Genomic DNA, 20,841 nt, shown 5'->3' on the forward strand with positions numbered 1-20,841 from the left:
AGATATATATGAATAGGGTCATTACACTATCATAATACTCTACAAAACCAGTGCATGCCTTGAGGCTCATCAAACCTCAAGGCTCCTCTTTAAAGATAGACTATTCAAAAATATCTCAGACAAACCAACAATAAGTCATGGAGCTAACAGTAACCAGCATGTCAAACACCCTTGCTTTAACTTAGACTTTACAGAAGTTAAACTGAGGGGCTCTCTTTTCCGTTTTGTTTTAAAGGCTTAGCTCTGGCCCTTAATTGAAAGTAATTAGGATCATAGATATGAGCCAATGATGGGAGATAATCACAAATTGCTTCAGATGTTTTTTGGGGATTTTGTTTGTCTTCAAAAAGCCATCTTTGTTTTGTGGGAAGCACTGATTTCAACAGGAGCAGAAGTGATCCCTGGTTTCCTTGTGTATCTGTGCCATCCATAAGTATTTGTTAAGATGCAATGTCACAGAGAGATTTCAAACAGTGAGAGGGGAAAAAAGGTGGTTTTGACATAATCCTCCTGGTAACTTCTTAGGAAAGGTTACTGAACCACTGTGATGTTGCTGAGGATATCCCAACATCCACAATGTGCGCTTGTGAGAAGGAAGGAAGGAAGGAAAGAAGGAAGGAAGGAAGGAAGGAGGGAAGGAAGGAAGAAAGGAGGGAAAGAAGGAAGGAAGGAAGGAAGGAAGGAAGGAAGGAAGGAAGGAAGGAAGGAAGGGAGGAAGGAAGAATAGTAGCTAGTTAATGAATCAGTTCTTTGGCAGAATCACTTGATGTTTACCAAGTACTTAGTCAAGAAGCAAGCAGAAGGGAATCATTTGCTTCCTGCTCATGACTTGAGTCATATCCTACTCACTCAGCGATTTCAAAGGAGGAACTTCTGCAGCAGGAGAAACATGTAACTGGCAGCCGCACTTAATCTTCGGGGTGCTTAAAATCAATAGTTTTGTAAAAAACACTCTGGGAGATTTTGAAAGAACCGGATTTGGCCAAGCAGCACCAAATAAATAACAGCTTTAAAAATGTATTTGACAAGGAAGCCAAGGAAGAGCAATAGGAGAAAGTATTGTAGGAAAAATAAATGCAGGAAGGGTTGAGAAAAGACAAAGGAAAGAAATTCACAAGGGAGATAAACTCAAAAGTATTAGACAAAGAAAAAATAAAAACAAAAAAGCAGAAAAGAGTGAAACTACATTAATAAACTCGATAATAGGCCCCTACCCTGAAATTCTTCATGCATTAAGGCGCCTCATACACACAAAGAGTCCCAGTACATTCAGTAGTAGTCTTTGTACAAGGTTATCAACGAAGTGGTGTGAATAGATCGTGAAGAGCTTTTAGAGGGGAGATAAGCAGTTTTCACTTATTGCAGTAGAGAATAGAAGAAGAGAGGAAGATCCAAAGGGAGGTGGCACTATCAGAGACATAGGCTCTGAGGACAGTCCTGCCACAACTTCTGAAGTTATATGATCGGTTTAAGAACATCTTTCTCAAAACCATTGATTGAGGTTCAAGATGACAAGAATGTCAAAGAGATTTTAAAGTAAGCAGCTGAATATGAGATGCCATACCTTACAGATGTCTGGAGAAAGTAAGCAACACAATAATGGCCATTATTATATGTTTATTGAGTATTATTATGTTGCTTACTTTACTCCCAATGAGTTATGCAAGGTCTCTTTTTCTACTCATGTCAATGTGGTTTGTGCTCTGATGCACTGCAGTGTTGAGGATTGAGAAGGCAGTGGTGAAAGAACATATGGGACATTTGTAAATGGGCAGTAAATGAGCAGTCAACAGTTCAACTCACCTGAGATAACTTTGGTTCCAAGATGACGTCAAAAGAGTACATCTATAGCTAACAATCTCTCTCTCCCTGTCCTGTGGTAAGAAGGTACCAGTCTTGCTCAGTTCGCAAGGTGTCCCTTGAGTCTACTGGCCTACAGGTTTCCCTAAGCCTTAAGACATTTACCAAGGCTTATTGTGAAAACTGAATTTCTTTTGTTTCTTGAACCTTTTACTTCAATTTGTGTTCTCATGAGTGGTCTCATCCTGCTTTCTTGCAGTTCTTTTGTCATTTTTCAGCATGGTCTGTTTACATCTGTGCCTTTATTGTTGTCTATGGCTCCTATGGCTATGTCTATGAGTCCTATGGCTCTGTGAAGTGAACCTCAAATTATGCAAAGCAAGATCTTCCTTCTTGAAAATTTCAAAATGACACAATGACAAAGCTTAAAAACATCAATGTGGAGATTCGTCAAAATTGCAAATAATTTGATTTCACAAATCAGCATTTTGAGTCAGGAAATGCCATAAATGCCAATGAGCTCTACCTATCACTTCTCTCCGTAGTAAACCAGGATCTAGCGGTGACTGCACAATCCATGTCTAAAACAAACATCCTGACAAGCTATTGTATTTCTAAGCATCAATGTTATGGATGAATGACCAGTGTGTGCTTGGTAAATTTAGCCCAATGCCGAAAAGTGCTGAGCATCTGCAATGAATTCAACTGAACCGAAACAATTCTCCTACAGCGACTTCTAAATCTTCACCCTTCCTTTTTTTTTTTTTCCTCCTCCCTTAAGACTTTCTCTACATTTTCAATAAAATTTTGACATCATCTAAAATGGACACATTAGGTTGGTGTCCAAAGAATGCTGTGATTGGGACTTTCTGTACATAATTCTGTGTTTTCCATTCCAGATATATGTAGACAACTACGGATTGCTGAGAGCTATCACATTCATGAGGAGAGGAAAAAAAAAACCCCACCTCTCCTACCAGATTACTTACAGTTCCCATATTACTTACAGCTATGACTGTGCTATGCCAGTTATTACAATATTAACATATTTGCATGCCATTTACTACTCAAATGCTAATAAAACAAAACCAGAAAATTAAAGAATGGTAAAATATCTCATTTTAATTTTAAAATCTTTGATATTGATTTTTTTTGTAAATACAGCAAATGCTTCTAATTATATTTTAACAAGCAGTTATGAAGAGGTATGCCTCCTATTGGATCCTAAATGACTAAAAATGACCTACTTTAATTTTATTCATTATCTCTAACTGTTATTAGAACCTGTATTCCACATATGTGGAAATTATTTGATCTTTTCAAACCACATTCATTCTCATTAAGAAAGCCCCAAGACATTTTCTTTCAGAATATTTTTCAAATATTCTGAGATTTTGCTTGTTATGTGAAATGTGACAGCACTTTCAAGTTCTTTATTATAGTTTTTTTTCTACGGCAAGAACCAATTATCCCTTCCTAGTACCAGTGTCTAGTTTTGAACTCAATATTTAAGCAATTAGTATCTGTATCTGTAAATTACTACATCTATATTGCTAATGTAGTTTTAATCATACAAAATGAGTAAGAACATTCTTTTCACTGTTGCTAAATGTAAAGAAATGTTTATTTAAAGTTAAAATGAAATTAAAGTAAGAGAGGACAAGCAATGGATATAATTTTTTATGTCAGTTCAGCTTTCCTTTTTCTGAAGAAGACCACTTAAAGGAACATTACTTTCTTTTCAAAACGACTTGTCTCTTTTACACAAATAGAATTTATTTTCATACTTTTAAACTCAGTAATTGTTTACTACATAGACATCTTCATGACAGCCTCAAATCTATTGAAGTATTTGAACTTTTAATGCAAAAACCTGCATTTCAAGTTAGGAAGATGCTGAGTCCTATGCTGAAAATGCTTCAAGTCAGAAATTATATTTAGCTATAATTAAGTATCAGGGCTATGAATTATTATGAATATATGGTGATTGATATGGATTTTACTGTTTTTTATAAAGCTCCCTTTTTGGGAAGTATCTGTGATATTTCACTAGATCAGAGAAATGAATCTGGGTATGTACAGATGCATCAGCTTTCAAAATGCATTTCATCAGTAATCTACACAAAATAGCTCTTCTGGCAAATGAAAACTAATTTCTTCGGTTTGTTTTCTTATCTCGCCCACAGAAAATGAGTAATAACAAAACTGTACTATACAGATTTGAGTTCATTATTACCTTCTTATGTTAATCACCAATTAACGGTTTCTTTCTCTCCTGAATAAAAATTCTATAAATATTTTAGATCTGTTGGCTGATACACTGATGGATGGGTTTATCTGACCTGCAGATGGCTGTTGTTATATCCTATTCATACTGATGTTCTCAAAATGCCTATCCAAAAATGCTAGAGAGGGAAAATAGAAAAGTTGAGAATGAAAAGAAAAATTACTAAAATTGCATTGTCTGCTATTTAGTCCAAATTTTGTGTAATATTCATATAATTTTATTTCTTTTGCTGATGTGAGGAGGTTATTCTCATACTACACTTATAGTCAAGTGAACATGCTGATGCGAAAAGAATAGGATTTGGCTTAACATTTGACTATTGCAGCTAGAATTGCCTTAACTCGTCTTTGTTAGATTAGACGGGAAAAGATAAATGTAAAAATTAATTCAGGAAAAAGTTTTCCTAGGAGTTTCAAATACCTAAACAAGTGATCATTGAAAAAGGACAGTAGGCCTGAGTACTTGAAAAATTTAGTAAAGTTCAGCTCTATGTCTAACCATCACAGCTAGCCACTGTCTCCAACACTGTGAAACAAACACCCATATCTCAGTTTATAATCCAACAAAGTTCAGAAGGTGACTTCATATGACCTGCTGGTTCACCCACACTGCTCAAGAAACTCCTGGCAGTCTGTAACTGGCCAACAAGGAAATAAAATCAGAACAGGGGGTTTCAGGCTGGCCTGTTACGACAGAAGGCCCATCCTGTCCATACTCAAACACTCATGATAGTGTGAGGCTACTGTGGTTAAAGAGGATATTGTATAAAAAGTGGAAAAGTAGAACAGTTATGCCAATTTGTGGCCAGCCTCTGTTCTGTAGGGGTCAGACACTGTTTGCATAATTCATAAGCTCTTCTGGTGCAGTGATCACATCGTACCAGTCCACAAATCAAATAACCAAACTGGGATTTGTCAGAGGTATGCCAGATCCTCCACTAGCCTTTTCCCACATCCTCTTACTGGTACTGAATGAAGCAAGGCATAGAAGGAACAGTGCAAAATTTGTGCTTTGAATTTATAACTTTGCTTGTTAACTCAGAGATCTGACTGCCCAGCTCTTGCTGTCATTAAAACACAGAAATAGCAAGGTTTTTTTCTTAAATCTGTTGCAAATAATCATTTTTAACATGAGAAAACAAGGTCTTTTTTCCTAATCTTGTTCTTGAAAAAAGCTAAACCATTTTTGCCTATTCAGCCTGAGGCAGATATTCAGCCCAGAAAATGTCAGCCAATGTTTCTGAAGTATGAAAAAGTTACAAACAGCTGAAAACAGAGTCCTATACTACAAAACATCGGTTAAGCAATTAGAGGCATAGCTATTCCATCTAGGTTGTTCCACTTAAATCATTCCTGTGGGGACAGAAAAATAAATATTTTGGAGCCTTCATTGCAAAGGAAGTTGCATAAAACTGACCGAACAAGTTCAAGCCAAAATTAGTCTTGGAGATTAGAAGTTAACACAATGAAGAAATGGAGAAAACATGCCTAGACTCAAGCCATCCTACAGCTACATATTAGGTGAAGGGTTAGAAGGATCTGATCAATGCCGAGATCACAGACAAAGTACACAAGCTATGTGCTCTGTACCTATAAGCAACACACATGAGCAGTGGTCGGCTGTCCAGAGAAGAAGGCGTGGCCGGGCAGAAAAGATTAGCAACCTACTGGTGCACTTTTTTCAAAAGCAAGGCAAAAATAAATGAGCAGTTCTTCCCAAATAATTTACCTTATGTTCTCAACAGAGCATTCTTTTTCTACAACAGGTACTTTTTGGTGACCCTTCATCATAGAGACAGATATTCCTGGTAGAGAAAATAAGCCTGGTTGTTGTTGTTCTTGTGTTTCCTAAATATAGGTCACGGAAAGTATGACAATACTTTTATTGCTCTCTTCACTTTTACCCTTTATGTTTAAAAAGATATTACAGCTCTTATGACACCCTGAGATCAGTGGAGTGAGGATATGCAGCATAGGTATGTCCAGAAAAGTGCAGAAGATCAGCACAGGAAATCCTAAGGCAAGATCAGTGTCACTTATCTCAGAAGGTATTAATGCAGGGGCCTATTATTTCAAAACCTCTGTTAACCGGTTCCTTAGTTGTATATCAAAAGAGAGGGAAGAACCAACATCTGCTTAATTTACACAGTAGTAATATGCTGTAATCCACAGCATTCCTGTCTTTACACTTATCTCCTCTCTCATCCCAGCAGATGTTGATAAAGCCATGCAGTCACTCAGGCTGAGGGAAAGCTTAGTTTTACCCCAGATTTGTTCCACAGCCTGGACCACTCTTCAGCATTGTGAATCCTTATGTCTGGGAAGGACAGAGGTGCTGGCACACCAGGTTAGCTTAGTTTCAACTGCTTCTGGAGAGAAATTGCTTTCTAGTCAGGAATAACTTGTTCTGCACTTGCAAACAAGAGATACCTGGTAGCTACGGCTGCCTTTTTATCCCTGCTAAGAATATGTTTTATTACATTTTTTCATTGTAAGCCATGCCTGCACTTATTACAGTGTTTTCACTTAGGTGTACATGAACTATGGAGTAAAGCATGTAAAGATTAACTGCTAGTTTAAATTATCCTCAATGGCAGTTCAAACTCAGTGCAGGCCACAAAGAAACTGGGCAAGTCTTTTGGTTAGTCTGTAACAAGCTCCATGCTGCCATGACTACACTATTAACTGTAGCTCTGATAAGAACTGTGAAAGTACTGTAACATCATTTGTTACTCCCTGAAATTATTCTAATGCTAAATACTCTTAGTTGCTCTCATTTTTCACTCAAATGATATTTTCACAACCCTCATTGGTGAGAGAGTGGGTTTATAGAGAGTCTGATTCCATCACTTATGTACAAAGTCAATAATTTTAGCTAGACTGAGAAAGTACCTTGAAAGGCAGAAAGCCTATAGTTTATTTTAAGGAGCTTAGTGATCACTGAAAATTCTTGTTTTCAGGCTGATGCTTTGTATCCGGATCATATTGGTTTCACAAAGGCTTTGTAACCTTTGCTGTTCTTTCAGAGAATGCAAATTTCATTGATAGAAATATGATTATTCAGATAGTTCTTGATGTGCTCAATGGAGAAATGATCTCACTGGATAGGTGAGCTGACATATTGGGCATATTCTGGAGCCTTAACATTGCTTGTGCTTTAAATCCTGTACCTAATTAGTTACAGGAATTTAATTTGGCAGTAAGGAAGATATTGATCACTGTGACCAATATGGGAAGAAAGCTTGCTTATTTTTTTATTGTTACCCTTACTATCAGGATATATATACAAATTAACTGAATGGGATTATGAGGCTACTTGATGTTTTGACATGTTGGGCACCTGTTTATTCTTTATGCCACTTGCTTGGCTTCAGATGGGAACATGAGCCCTTCGACCAGTTCATACCTTCTTGGCTGCTCGTCCAGAAGATAAGCTATGCTTCTAGATATCACTAAGAAATAGCTACCTGTCCACAGTCTCAAGCCAATATTCAACAGCTTGAGAAAACATGACCCACCCCCACAGAACTACAGAGAATTGGAAGCAAAAGAGACAGAGAGGAACAGTTGCCCACTGCTGATCCCAGACTTGCATTTGCACCCTACACTGAATTTGCTGTTACAAAGGCATGAGAAATATGTAATGGTTGAGACCACGTTTAATGCTCCAGAAAGGCTGAGCAAAGGGGCCATTGGAGTAATTTTTTGGTGCTAGGAGACTTAGTCTCTGAACTGAAGCTGGCCGCAAAGCTTCCAGAGTCTCCCTTAGCAGGTGCCATATGCTTTCAGAAAGCTCAGGTACCATTTTCTCAATGACTCTGTCTAACTGTTAATGGTAACTGCCTGTGTATGTGCAGAAGACGTGGTAGAAGTAATCTGTGTTGAAAGATTTTGGGCTGATATGAGAGAATATGAAAGTAAAATATATGTTTCTTTAAGGAATACAGCCACCCTAAATAACACGGAGAGCCCTTTATCTCCTATTCAAATCATAATGACCGTGGTTTTAGGAATTACATCAATTTTTAAACATCATTAATCTCTACCTTATTTTAATTAAAACGTTCTCTGCCTAGTCCATATATATGCAAAAATGTAGTTTACAGTTTGACAGGATTTATTGAACAGTATGTGAATTGGTTTAAAAGTAACCAGATTTGAAGCATCCATCAGTCAGTAACAGTGCACTCATAGGTCACTGAAGCTGTCAATTTCAATCAACTCTGTAATTAAATACATCACCAATATAGATTTTGTGTAAGAATGTCACTTGTTTTTCAGATGTCTGCTACTAGGACAAATCGCACTTCAGTGTCTTTGAATGTGCCTTCTAAATACAGTTTTTTAAAACAGTGTAACATCTCCATCCATCTCAATCCAATTTGCTGAATAGAAATCTGTTTAACTAATACATAGTCTAAACAGGGAATTAAAAAACAATATATGTGTTTCCCTTTCTGTTTAAATGAACGCTGTAACACTACAGTAGGTATTTTATTTCTTCTCTTCAAACTCTTCTGCTGGTATTTGTTAAGTAAAATAAAAAGAAATAATAATATCTCATCAAAAAGAGAAAAATATTCACATAATCTGTAATTAAAATTATTTTGCTTCATGTTAAAAAAATAAAAGAACAGGATCTTCAGACATGAGGAAATAAATCATTAATTCTAGTTTTGCTATGGACAGAAAAAACAGGCATTTTCGAATTAAAAAAAGTGCCAAAAAAAAAAATCCATTTAGTTCTTTCGAGTGTCAGATTCTTCTATTATACTTGCCACTAGATTGGAAAAGCCTGAAACAAAGCTGAATTACCAAATATATATTGCCTGCCATTTGATTTAATCTTCAAATAAGCTCCAGGAAGCAGGTCCCTGGACAGTTAATCTTTAGTTTTGTAGCTCATGCACATTTTCAATAAGGTTACCAGGGAATTAGGCCCGGTAGGGAGGGGAAAGGCATATTGTCTTATTCTGAAGACCACTGTCGAGATCCTGCTAGCAAATTATAACTCCCTACTTATGAAAAAATTTTATTACCTGAGTCCTTTCTGCAATGAAGTAATAGTCACTCTGAAGAGCAATGTTCTTCATGTTTTTTCCCTGGAATCAGACACTGGTCCAGTTTAAAATATATAAACTGTAAATATCATAGATATACTATATTTTAAGATGCAGTTCTGCAACCTAGAAGATGCTAAGGATACTGCTACTGGGGATTCTGAGGGAAATGCTAATGGATTGAGGTTGTCAGAAATTTACCACGTGCAACAGGTTATGGAAAGCTGGTTTAGTTATGTCTTTAAGCAGCAGTATACAGTTAACTGCATTTGTGGCAAATTGGCACCCTTAATGATCGCACCTTGAGCCAAGAGGAAGCTCTTGAAAAACTGAAATACATAAATAAGAACAGGGGTTTATTTTCTGTGTTGTGTAGTTCCCAGGGTATGAATCAAAACCTGTAGCAATGGAAATATTTAGAACTCTTTAGAATATTTAGCTCTACTTTCTCAATTCAAAAACATATGATACAGATGAATTATAAAATAAATACGTTTTGCAAAGACATGGAACACAAGACATCACAGTAAAAATCCAACTAAAATATCCCAATGTATGTGTCCTATGAGGGAAACGTATATGTCTCACATAATAGTAGAAAGATAAAAAATAAACAAGGGAAAAGAGGATGGAATAAATGTACTCTTAACAATGGTAGTTTCAGGAAAATCTAGAGAAAGGCCAATAAAAACATTTTAAAGAAGATTTGGAGTATAGAAGAGACTAGAAGGGGATTGAATCAGAGTGGAAGTTCAATACGTAATTTGCAAGAGTAATTTTGGCATTGGTTCTTCAAATAACTGAAGAAACTTTGGTATCAAATTAAGGTTAAGCTAAGCATGTTTCTCATTTAAATGCAGCAGTAGTTTATTTGCATTTTCTAAATCAGCAAGGTAAAGAAACAAAAAAACCACCCTGAAACTCATGCTCAGAAATATAAATAAAACCTGCTTAAAACTCATGGCAAATTCAGGGAAATACAAGAAATAGAACTTTGTGGTTGAAGGAAAGCATTGTTTAAATAATAAATCAAGATAAACAGTTACTGTTAACTAAATATTCTTGCTGTCACACAGTTGGCAATGTTTTGGTTGAGGTTGCTACCTGCAGTCTCCTTTTATCTGTGAACTTGCTGATTATAGTTTTTACAATCCCATCAAAATTGTCATAATGTTCCTTACAGTGCAATGAAATTATTATTTCCAGTTTAAAATGACTGCTCTCTTACATCAGGAGAGCTGGGACAATACCTCTTTTCTCATCCTCACTGACCTGTTACCTGCCTTTGAAGCAGTGAACCACACTCTTCTTGAAATTGTTCTTTTTTGACCTCACTGACCCTCTTCTTTTGCACTTTTCTTCCTAGTTTTGTAATTATTCCTGCAGCGTACTCCTTGGTAAACCCTCCTTGTCCTCTTCAAGTGTCCTACTGGGGGGTCTTTGTCCTCTGCCCACTTTTCCCTACTTTTCATGTCTGGGTAAACTCATATGCAAACAAACTCTCAGTGAAATTTGGCACTGACCTCTAATCGATACCCGAAACAAGTCTCCATCTTCCTTTGGACCTTGAAGTCCATCTCTTCCTCTTTCTTCCATGCTCAGGCTACAAAGAGTGTACAAAAAATGAGGAAAATGAGCATTTAAAAATGTAGAAAGGATGAAGATAAGCCTCAAAGGAGTACCTTATCATCATCTGTAAAACTACCTTATTTGTCTTCATATTCTTAAAACTCACTTGTGTGATGCCAACATAACCTGCTAAATGCTAGGTCCCAGCTGTGCTGAGACTGCTACTCTCCTCCTTCCTTTGTGTCCTGTTCTTGAATTCAACCATAGTCTCTTTTTAAAAAAAAAATGTTTATATTGTAAAATCCCTAGGGCAGGAACCATTTTTGTGTTTGTAAAGACATTAGCAAAGTGAAATCCCAGATTTTGGTTACATCATACAGGGACTATGATGCCAGAGCGTTGATAATGCATACAACTTAAGTATTTGTACCACAGAAGAATTTGTGCTTGCAGTGGAAAGATGTATGGAACTAGAAGAACAAACAACATCGACTTTGGGAATGTGCTACTGTCTCTAAAGTACACCTTTCCTTTTCCTTGGAAAAGACGTGTCTTCAAGGTCTGACACTTGGTAGAAAGGACCATTGCAATTATAAGGGCAATATTAAGAAATTAGTTACTTCCTCCTCAAAGGAGTTGATTACTCTGGGCCAAGTGGACATATTACCTAAGTCTACCTTCACGTGGCCCCAAAGACTTAATTTTATCTATACTCAGACATGTTAAAGAATATTACTTTCAGTGCCCCAGAGCAAAATGTGCAGGATTCAGACCATAGTAAATAGATTACTGGAGAGAGAAATTTAAAAATCCATTCGACCAAATCATGAGAACTTAATCACTCTACAACCCAACCAGAGAAATTTGAATAGTATTTCAGGCACATTAACCTCAAATAGCTGATTTGAGCATTTTTTGTGGTCATCAGTAACAGGTGATAACTCAATTGCAATTTCTTGTGAATTACATTACATAGTTCAATATATTTCAAAGGAATCCTTCTATCAAAACTATAACTCAACATCTACATGCAGGTTTAAAAAAGGTAGCAGAGAAATACCAAGACATGAACGTTTTCTCCAGAGCTTTGTTAATTTTCAAGAACCAGATATGTTTTACAGGGATTGATTAAGGGCCACTTGTATATAAGGGACACTTATAGAATGACAGGCCTGTAAGGTGTGAGGCCAGGTTTAATAACCAGTATAGGCTCTATGTGAGGATAACAATGATACAAATGACCCTGCTATTATATTATGTAAGTACAAGACAGAAAACCTGCCACTGCTGTACTTGGTGAGACTGTAATTTTACTCTTAAACAAAACTTTTATTTCTATGATGTCATAAAAAAAACATAGTAACTGTACTATAGGAGCACCTTCACAAACACTAACAATTCTTCATGATTCTAAAGACTCAAAAAGAAATTTTACCTTTGGCATGTACCAAAGAATGTAATATTGTCTTTGATGGGAGGCTGAATGCAGGAAGTTTTGGAGAAAAGCAGAATCAGGAAATTCTTTAAAGTTTGGTTTAAAGCCTGGAATTTCCATTTTGCAGCATATATCACAATTTTTTAGATGTTTTCCTTCTGAATCAATAACAACATTCTGGTGAGCCAGAGACTGACAAATTTCATAAAATCACTGACTTTCAGCAAGGGTAAGCTTTCGGCATCTGCTGGATGGAACCACACGTGTTCCAACTCTGGTTCATATTTATCTTCACATTATGCCTCTTATACAGTCAGAAAAAGAGCTTTTCTTCATTTATTTTATTTCACTTACATAAAAATTTATGAGGGAAATTAATTTTGTGTTAGGGTTATGCTCTGCTTCTATAAAATTAAAAACCTTTAGTCTAATCTTGACTTTTTAAATCATAGGTGATGGTTAACAATCCAAAATCTAATACATCTTGACACAAAACATTGCTTCGAATTCGAAAGTTTCAATGGTGCATTCCAAAACTAAAATGCTTTTTTTCCTACAATATCTCTACAAATTTGCTATATTCCCACAGAACATTTCAATGTTGACAACATAATATTTTTGATCAGATCTGCTTCATGGTAAAGGATTATTCTATTTTTCCCCAGTAAGGAAGTAGCAGTTTACAGCTCGGAGAGTCAGTGAGTTCCCTTGAACACGTACAGTTTCTGGGTGTTGCAAAAAGCCTTCTTGACAAAATGTTTTGGATAATTTATCCCTTGTAAGGTAACAAATTTTCCTTGAGAATGTCATTTTGAGCATTATAGTGCTTAGCCATTCTTTTCCAATATTACACTGTGATAAATAAAACAGGCAATGAAATTTCCTATGACTCTCAAAGGTGAAATTCAGTCTTAGATTGGCAACCATAATAAATATCCATGATTCTTAGATCTGGTTAACTGACCAGCTAAACAAGAAAGTGCTGGGGTGTACAGCCTCTATAGTGAGAATAGATGTAGTGCTGGGAGACCATACACCACAGCTTTTTATTGTGTGGTCCCATCACAATAAACAATGTTCACTTTTTACTCAGATGGACCTGGCTTGAAATAAATTCCTCATGAGGGAAAAAAATATTCAGAGATTCCCTCTACAAAAAATGCTGACTTGACCATGAAGGCAGGCAACTTACAGAACATACCATGGAAGCAATATTTTCTCCTACCTCTCCTCACTAGAAGTGAATGGCCAGTATTTCGAGGGCCAAGGATACCAAGTGACACAGAAAAATGCTGTTGTTCTCCTCAGTGGTGATGTCTGCTCTGTGGACATTTCCCTTCAGGAAAGTCTGACTTCCCTGACACCTTCTGAAAGGAAAGCCTTCTATTTCAGTAATCCCTAAATGCAAATGACTTTAGACCGAATTTTGACTTTCTGGAAAGCACAGAAGTTTTTCTTGCAAATGTACTTGGAAGCAACTTAACAAATCAGATTTAATCTGCTGAAGACAAGTGCTACTGCCCTTCCATACATCCTTGCAGGGTGGCCATAAAAAGGAGTTACTAAGCTGCACGGCCTATCATCTTTTTCATCAGAATACAGACAGGAATAGTAGTAGACAAGAGGATGGAGAAACAGGGAAGATTGAGAAATAATATGTGAACAGTTCCTCTTACCTCAAGTGTTCCTCGCAAACTCGTGCCTGGGAGGTGCCCAGCCTCCAGGAGATACTCTGTCAAAGAACAGTTCTGGAAGACAGGACATGATGAACAGAGCTGGCATGTACCTGGTTTCTAGCAGATCTCCTGAGATCTATAAGGGCTTGTAGTTTTACTCTTATTTTGCTTTCCCAACAGGAAAAAACCAAAACCAAAACCAAATCCAAACAAAGAAACAAACAAAACCAAAACCAAAACTACCTCCATTAAATAGTACGACCTCAGAGAGAAAATGAGATAAAATCCAAGATTTTCTGAAACAACTAAAAGATAAAAACTACACAGAAGCACCACTTAGCAAGAAGCCTGATGCAAAAATCCATTTTAAAAATATTTAGTGGACTTTTTTTTAAAAAAAACGTCAAAACGTGACCTTACTGTGACATTTTCAAAAGACCCGGTATGATGTAGGCATTATAAGCGCATTTTTTGATAGAAACTCAGCACTGGACTCAGCTAGACCCTTTTAAAAATTTTTGCTTCATTTTTTAACAGCATGAGGATAAATGAGAACCTTGTGGAATGCAAGACAAATGTGAAATAAACAGAATTTTTTAGACATGGCAGGAATTGGAGGACTGCAATATTCAAGATTTTTTTTTTTCTCAAAAATTACTATATTCTTTGTTCCATGAGTCCCTGTTTTAACTTCTCAGCTAAGGCTACTTGCAAAAATACTATAGGTTTCATAAAAATAAATAAGTGATAGGTTTCTTTAAGTACTCAGAACTTGCTGGAGAGATAGGTGACACCGTCATGTTCAGGTAGTCAAGTATCATTCATATGGTGGTGTCGAACTGTCACCTGATCAGGAACAGAAGCCTCTATGTAACTTCTGGACTTCTGGTCCTGCCAGAATTAAAAAGCAGGAACTTCACCCATGACACTGGAGTTAAACAAGGAACCAGTTGAGGTAAGAGATGGTTTCTCATTTGCTGGAGAATCATAATAGACAAAGGCCATTTATACATAATATAGCTCACAGTATTACTACATGTTTACTTCTGCTCTGAGCAGGCGTGAGCTTCTTTTGTCCATGGTTCAAGCTGACTTGAAGCTGTTTACTGACTGTATTTGGTGTAATGTATTTTGTCTCTCAGCAGAGCTTATTAGCTTGGCACAATGCTAGACTAATATGTCTACACACCTCTTGGCTTGTGTTCAGCCTGCTTGGAGCGCAAGGAAACAGAGCTCGCACCTGGCTGAAAAATGTTAGGTACACACATCACATATATTGTATTAGGTATAATAGAGATATAATAAAAGAGAGATAAACAAAATTATACTGAGAATAACATCTTCTGTTTTTTTCATCCCTTCAGTTACAGGACAAGAAATACACTAAAAAAAACATTAAAGTTGATTTTGCTTATAATTTAAAGAATATCCAGTGTACAGATTATTAAATTAATGACAATCTGACCTTGAAAACACCTCTATCTGCTGAAAGAGCAACACTCCATCACCTGTTTTGATTCATTAATGTATCATTTAACTTGGTATGACACATGTTCAGCAGTTATAATTACATTATGGCCTCCCTATTACATCAGCTCTGCTCCAAGTTTCTGTCACCACAAGTCCAATTTTCAACACCGAGCAATCCAGTGCACTCTTTCCTTATTAGTGTCATCTTTAATGTAGCACAGAGTCTGAACCATTACTTGGCACTGAGAGTTTAACAGCAATTAACCCCTGCTCTATCCCCAGGGAGAAGTACATCAGCAACTTGCCAAAACACTGTAAACAAGCTGGCCAAGATCAATGCAAAATCATGCTGGCTGCAGAGCACCTACTGTATTAATTTAGGATTGATATAGAAAAAGAGAAAATAGTCTGCATGAAATTGATCTAAAAGGATGGCCTATACAGGCTACAAGATTTTCTTAAAGGTGAAAAGGGAAAATTGTAAATCCCTAGTCTGCTAGCCTACAAGCATGCATCCTTTTCTATCTTGGCTCTTATACTATGTTGATCACCACTGGACTGTCAATTACTGCAGAGAATAAATATTTATTACCTGGTAACGGGTTAAAAAGGAGATGAGATGAATTGTTCCTAAGTGAGGAATTAAATACATTTCAAGCATTATCAGGAAAGAAAGCAGCAAAAAGGGTGAAAATGCCAATTTCTCTTTTGTTTCTGGTCATTGAACAAAACAACATATATCAAAACCTAAACCAAAGGTTAAGGTTCTTCCTCTATGGTAGCAAAACAGAGTAAACCAAGGACTGCAGAAGTTTCTGCAGGTCCATCTTACCAGATTCCCCTGGGGTGGGATGACATCCTCAGCCAGACTCTAGCAGGGTCAACGCAAAGCAACTGAGACTGTGATTGCAGAACAGGCGTGCCGTGGGGTGTGATGGCTGCCTCTGAGGACTGCCACCCCTCACAGATCCCTGCGCCACTGTGTCTGCACTGCTGTTGTTCACAATCAGATAGGCAGAAGGAATAGCAATTAAACTAAACTAATCTACAAGGCAAATACAGGCAAAATGTTTTGGAGACAATACAGAAAAAACAAACAAAAAAACCAACCAACCAAACTTCACTCAGATGTAGTTTATATAGGTCTAGCTGACCCAGGATGAAATATTCCTTCCTACCATGGGATGTTTTCTGGTTTTTTGACATCACAATTTTCCTCCATAAAGTTTTGATTTTTCCACAAGCCAATGTTCAACTAGAAAACAAAACAAAACACCCAACCGTGTTTCCAAGTAGAAATTTACCAACAAAGCCTTCCTATTTAGAAAATTGAAAGACATGTCAGGATAAGTCATTTAACTGAAGATTTCCAAACCGAGATTGTTGTAAGAATGATAATACGAAGTAGAATTCTTCATGCATTCTTCTCAGTATCCTGCATAAATGGTACAATATAATTATAAATCTTAATGAAAAACGTAGGGAATGCAGGAGTAGGATTACCACTGCTCCTGGTGAGGTTTAGATCAGGGCTTTTTAATGCTCCTAGCTAGTAGAAATGGCAACAATTCCATTGTGGTATCTGCATACAGAACTTGGGAGTCTGGTCCTGAAGGAGGTGGGTTGTACTGAAGGATAAGTTGTCATTAGCTGAGACTGGGTTCTAAAAGTTTTCATGTTGGCTGATTGGAAGGTTTTCTGGAGAGAGAAGAGGGAAAGAGGACCAGTATAGTAATTGCAAGTGAAATAATTTAAATATCTCTGTCTTTAAATCAAAAAAGGATTTGCGATTACAATTATTTTAAACATATGAATCATGTAACAGACTTGTTTCATCAGTAAAAGGCAAAAAAAGGAAATAGTAGGAAGTACCACCCTTAAAACTTCTCTTTAGTACTTTTGATTTATTGATCTTCTATACTAGAAGTAATGAAACATTAAGGTTTAAGCATAAACATTTTAAAGTCAGTTGGTTAAATAGACAAGTTTTACCTTTAAAAAAATTCACCTGTAGTGCAGAAGAAATCGTACATAAAACATTCAGGAAAAGAGTGAAGGAAGTCTGACATTTGCAATTTTATAAAAAATGGTTATTTGTCCATTCCCACAAACCGATAAACAGGGAGTTCCAAAATAGGTACTGTTGACCTAATTACAGAAACGCATGTAGAGGATTTACATGTAAAATACCCAATATTGATGTACTTAATCTTAGGAACACCAAAGCACGCCAGTTTAATAGTGCTTTGGCATTGGAGTGTTGATTCCATTGGAGATTGCCAATGCTTTCACTTTTGAAAAAACGAGTTGTAATTTAACCCTTCAGTTCTGAAATTTCTGAACAGTCAGTCTTAAGACAGTTGCTTAACAATTTTAGTATATGATAATTTAAAAAATCATATACACAATTCCCACTCAAATATCCATTTTTTGTATTCTGCTAGATTAATATTTCAAGTAGAAATGTAGCTAACTTTTTTTTAAATTACTATTACAAAAAAAAATAGAATCATAAAACAGTCTGGGTTGGAAGGGACCTCCAAATGCCATCTAGTCCATCCCCCCTGCGATGAGCAGGGACATTCAACTAGGTCAGGTTGCTCAGAGCCCCATCCAGCCTGGCCTTGAATGTCTCCAGGTATGGGGCATCGACCACCTCTCTGGGCAACCCAGGCCAGTGGTTCACCACTCTCGTTGTATAAAATTTCTTCCTCATGTCTAGCCTGAATCTCCCCTCCTTTAGTTTAAAACCATTACCCCTTGTCCTGTCATAACAAGGCCTTTTAAAAAGTATGTCCCCTTCTTTCTTTTAGTCCACTTTTATGTACTGAAAGGCCACAATAAGGTCTCTCTGGACCCTTCTCTTGTCCAGGCTGAACAATCCCAACTCTCTCAGCCTATCCTTATAGGAGAGCTGTTCCATCCCTCTGACCATTTTGGTGGCCTCCTCTGGACCCTTTCCAACAGGTCCACGTCTTTCCAGTACTGAGGGCCCAATACTTCAGGTGAGATCTTACCAGAGCAGAGTAGAGGGGCAGAATCACCTCCCTCGAGCTGCTGGTCGTGTTCCTTTTGCTGCAGTCCAAGACACAATTGGCCTTCTGGGCTGCAAGCACACATTGCTGGATCATGTCCAACTTTTCATGCACCAGTACCCCCAAGTCCTTCAACACAGGGCTGCACTTCTGCCTTCATTCCCCAGCCTGTATTTATATGGGTCAAGTAGATGTTTTAGGCTTGACGTAAGAGAAATTGATTGGTGTTTTCTGGCTTGGATTATGTGAAAGGTCAGAATAGACGACCAGAATGCTGCCTTCTTGCCTTACAAAAATAAATCCGAGAACAACAGAATCATAAAAAAACCCATAAGAAATATAAGTAAAATAATTTAAGAAAGAAAAAAAGTTACTTCTAGGTAATTGATGAGAATTTGAGTGGAAGAGCTAGAATATACTTCATCTTCAACATGCTGACCCAGATATAAAAATTCAGAATTTTCAAAATTTAAGGAATTTTTTTTTCAGTTCATTTTCAGGAAGGAGAACACTTCAATTTAGAATCTAGAACCTAATTCAGTTTATGTCTGGCTGTGACTGCAAACAAAGTAGATCCAGTTCAATGGAAAGAATTCTCAACTATTATAAAGATAACTACAGTATTTGCCTTTCTAGTTGGAAAACTGGAAGAAAACAGGAAGAAGAATGAATAGAAAAGCATGGGAATAAAACAAAAAATTATGAAAAACAAACAAACAAAAAAGAGGCAGCTTATAATGCAGAAGAGTTCTTCCATATTACGAGGCTTTTACGTAGTTGTCTGTGATTAACTTAAATAAAATCAAGAAAGATCTGAAAGATCATGAAGAAGAAAGGATGAGCAGGAATAGTATGTGGAAAGTAAATTTAGCATCAATATGATATTACATTAGGAATGGAAAATTAGGTGCAGAGCCAGCTGGATACATTGATTCAGTATTCTTACCGTCTTCTACATGTAGATCATAGGGTTACATTGTACTTTTTATTACACTTGATGGACAAGTATTTTCATCACAGTATCACTATTTTGTAAAAATACACTTGATTGGGAGTTTGGGGTTTTTTTTATTTTGGTTTTTTTTCACTGTAGTATAGACACAGTTGAAGTAAACGCTGATCTGGAACCAGGAGAGTAAAGGGCAGCACAGGTATTTTGCAGCAATGTTCTTAGCATCTTACATCCGCTTCACATTTCACAGCAAGGGTTTATCAACAGCTGCCTAAAAATGAAATAAAAAAATCTTTATACCTGCAAAGACAAAACATTTTCCTGGAAATATGAGGATATCCTATTTTGTCTTGTTCTCTGAAATACGATGTAGTACAAAATACATTATATCCCTTGTGTTATTCTCATACTCAAATAAATTTAATGTAATGGAGGGAAAAAACAAGCGAGTTAAAAAAAAAGAAAAATCAATAATTTATTTGGCAATAAATTAAAACTCTGCCTATCCCCTTTTATCAACTATCTCCAAGTCAAGAGTCACAGATGTTAAGAGCTGTTATGATGCCAAGTTAATTTCCTGAAAATGAGTGCCTGAGGTTGGATGAGGTAGAATCTTACCAGCATTCAACATGACTGATAAAAAGGAAAAACAGAGCTTAGAGAAGATAAAAGAAAAGGTGACAGTAGTGGAAAGAAGGAAAATTGTGGTTTGTGTTGTTTTTCTCTCAGTAATACTACAGGTGATCATAAAGACCATAACGCAGATACTCCTGAATAATGGTTCCTTAGCATGCTATTTCTTTTTTCCACCTGACCTATGAATACCTACATTTGCTTCTTTTCCTGTGCTCTCTGCAGGGATGACATTTCCATAAGACATCACAGAGCTTCCACACTGCATCACAGTTCTTGCTTCCAGAGGAGCTCTATCTGTATTATATACAGATAATCAACCTGCCCCACAGGATAGAATGGGAACGAGTTAAGAGAACAGCAAAACTCTAGAGACACCTCCACAACAAAACAAAGAATGATATTGAACCAGCTTATCACTAACTGTTTCTGGCCAGTTGAACGAATTGCAATACTTTATTCAGGCCCAGGAAATCTGAAACTAAATAAATTGGGCTTGGATTTCCTGATGTAAATTAAAAAAATATCTGCGGAAATACATTTTTTTTTCTACAGAAAACTTTTATTTAAAGAGAAAAGATTTTGTAAAAGAAAGTTTCCAACCAGTTCTGTCACTAGCCTTCTTGAAATCTCCTTGGTCTGAAAACTATATTAGCAAGCTTCTTGAATATTTGGCTTTCTTTTCTTTTACCATGCTTCCAGTCCAGCTGCTCGCATGCCTATTTGTCAAAACCGAAAGCTAAAGCCCACAATTACTAAAACCAAAAAGAGTAGGAAACAATGTTGTCATGATTTTCCTCAGTCCATCTGTAATCAAAATGCAAATTTATCTGAATGAATATTACAAAACTGACTTCCAAAATTGAGTAGCCCTAGAACTTTTCAAGTCATCTTTTAACTGTCTTTTAATGATGAAAGTTGGTCT

Source organism: Caloenas nicobarica, chromosome 1, assembly GCF_036013445.1.
Source record: "Caloenas nicobarica isolate bCalNic1 chromosome 1, bCalNic1.hap1, whole genome shotgun sequence".
Classification (NCBI taxonomy): Eukaryota; Metazoa; Chordata; class Aves; order Columbiformes; family Columbidae; genus Caloenas; species Caloenas nicobarica.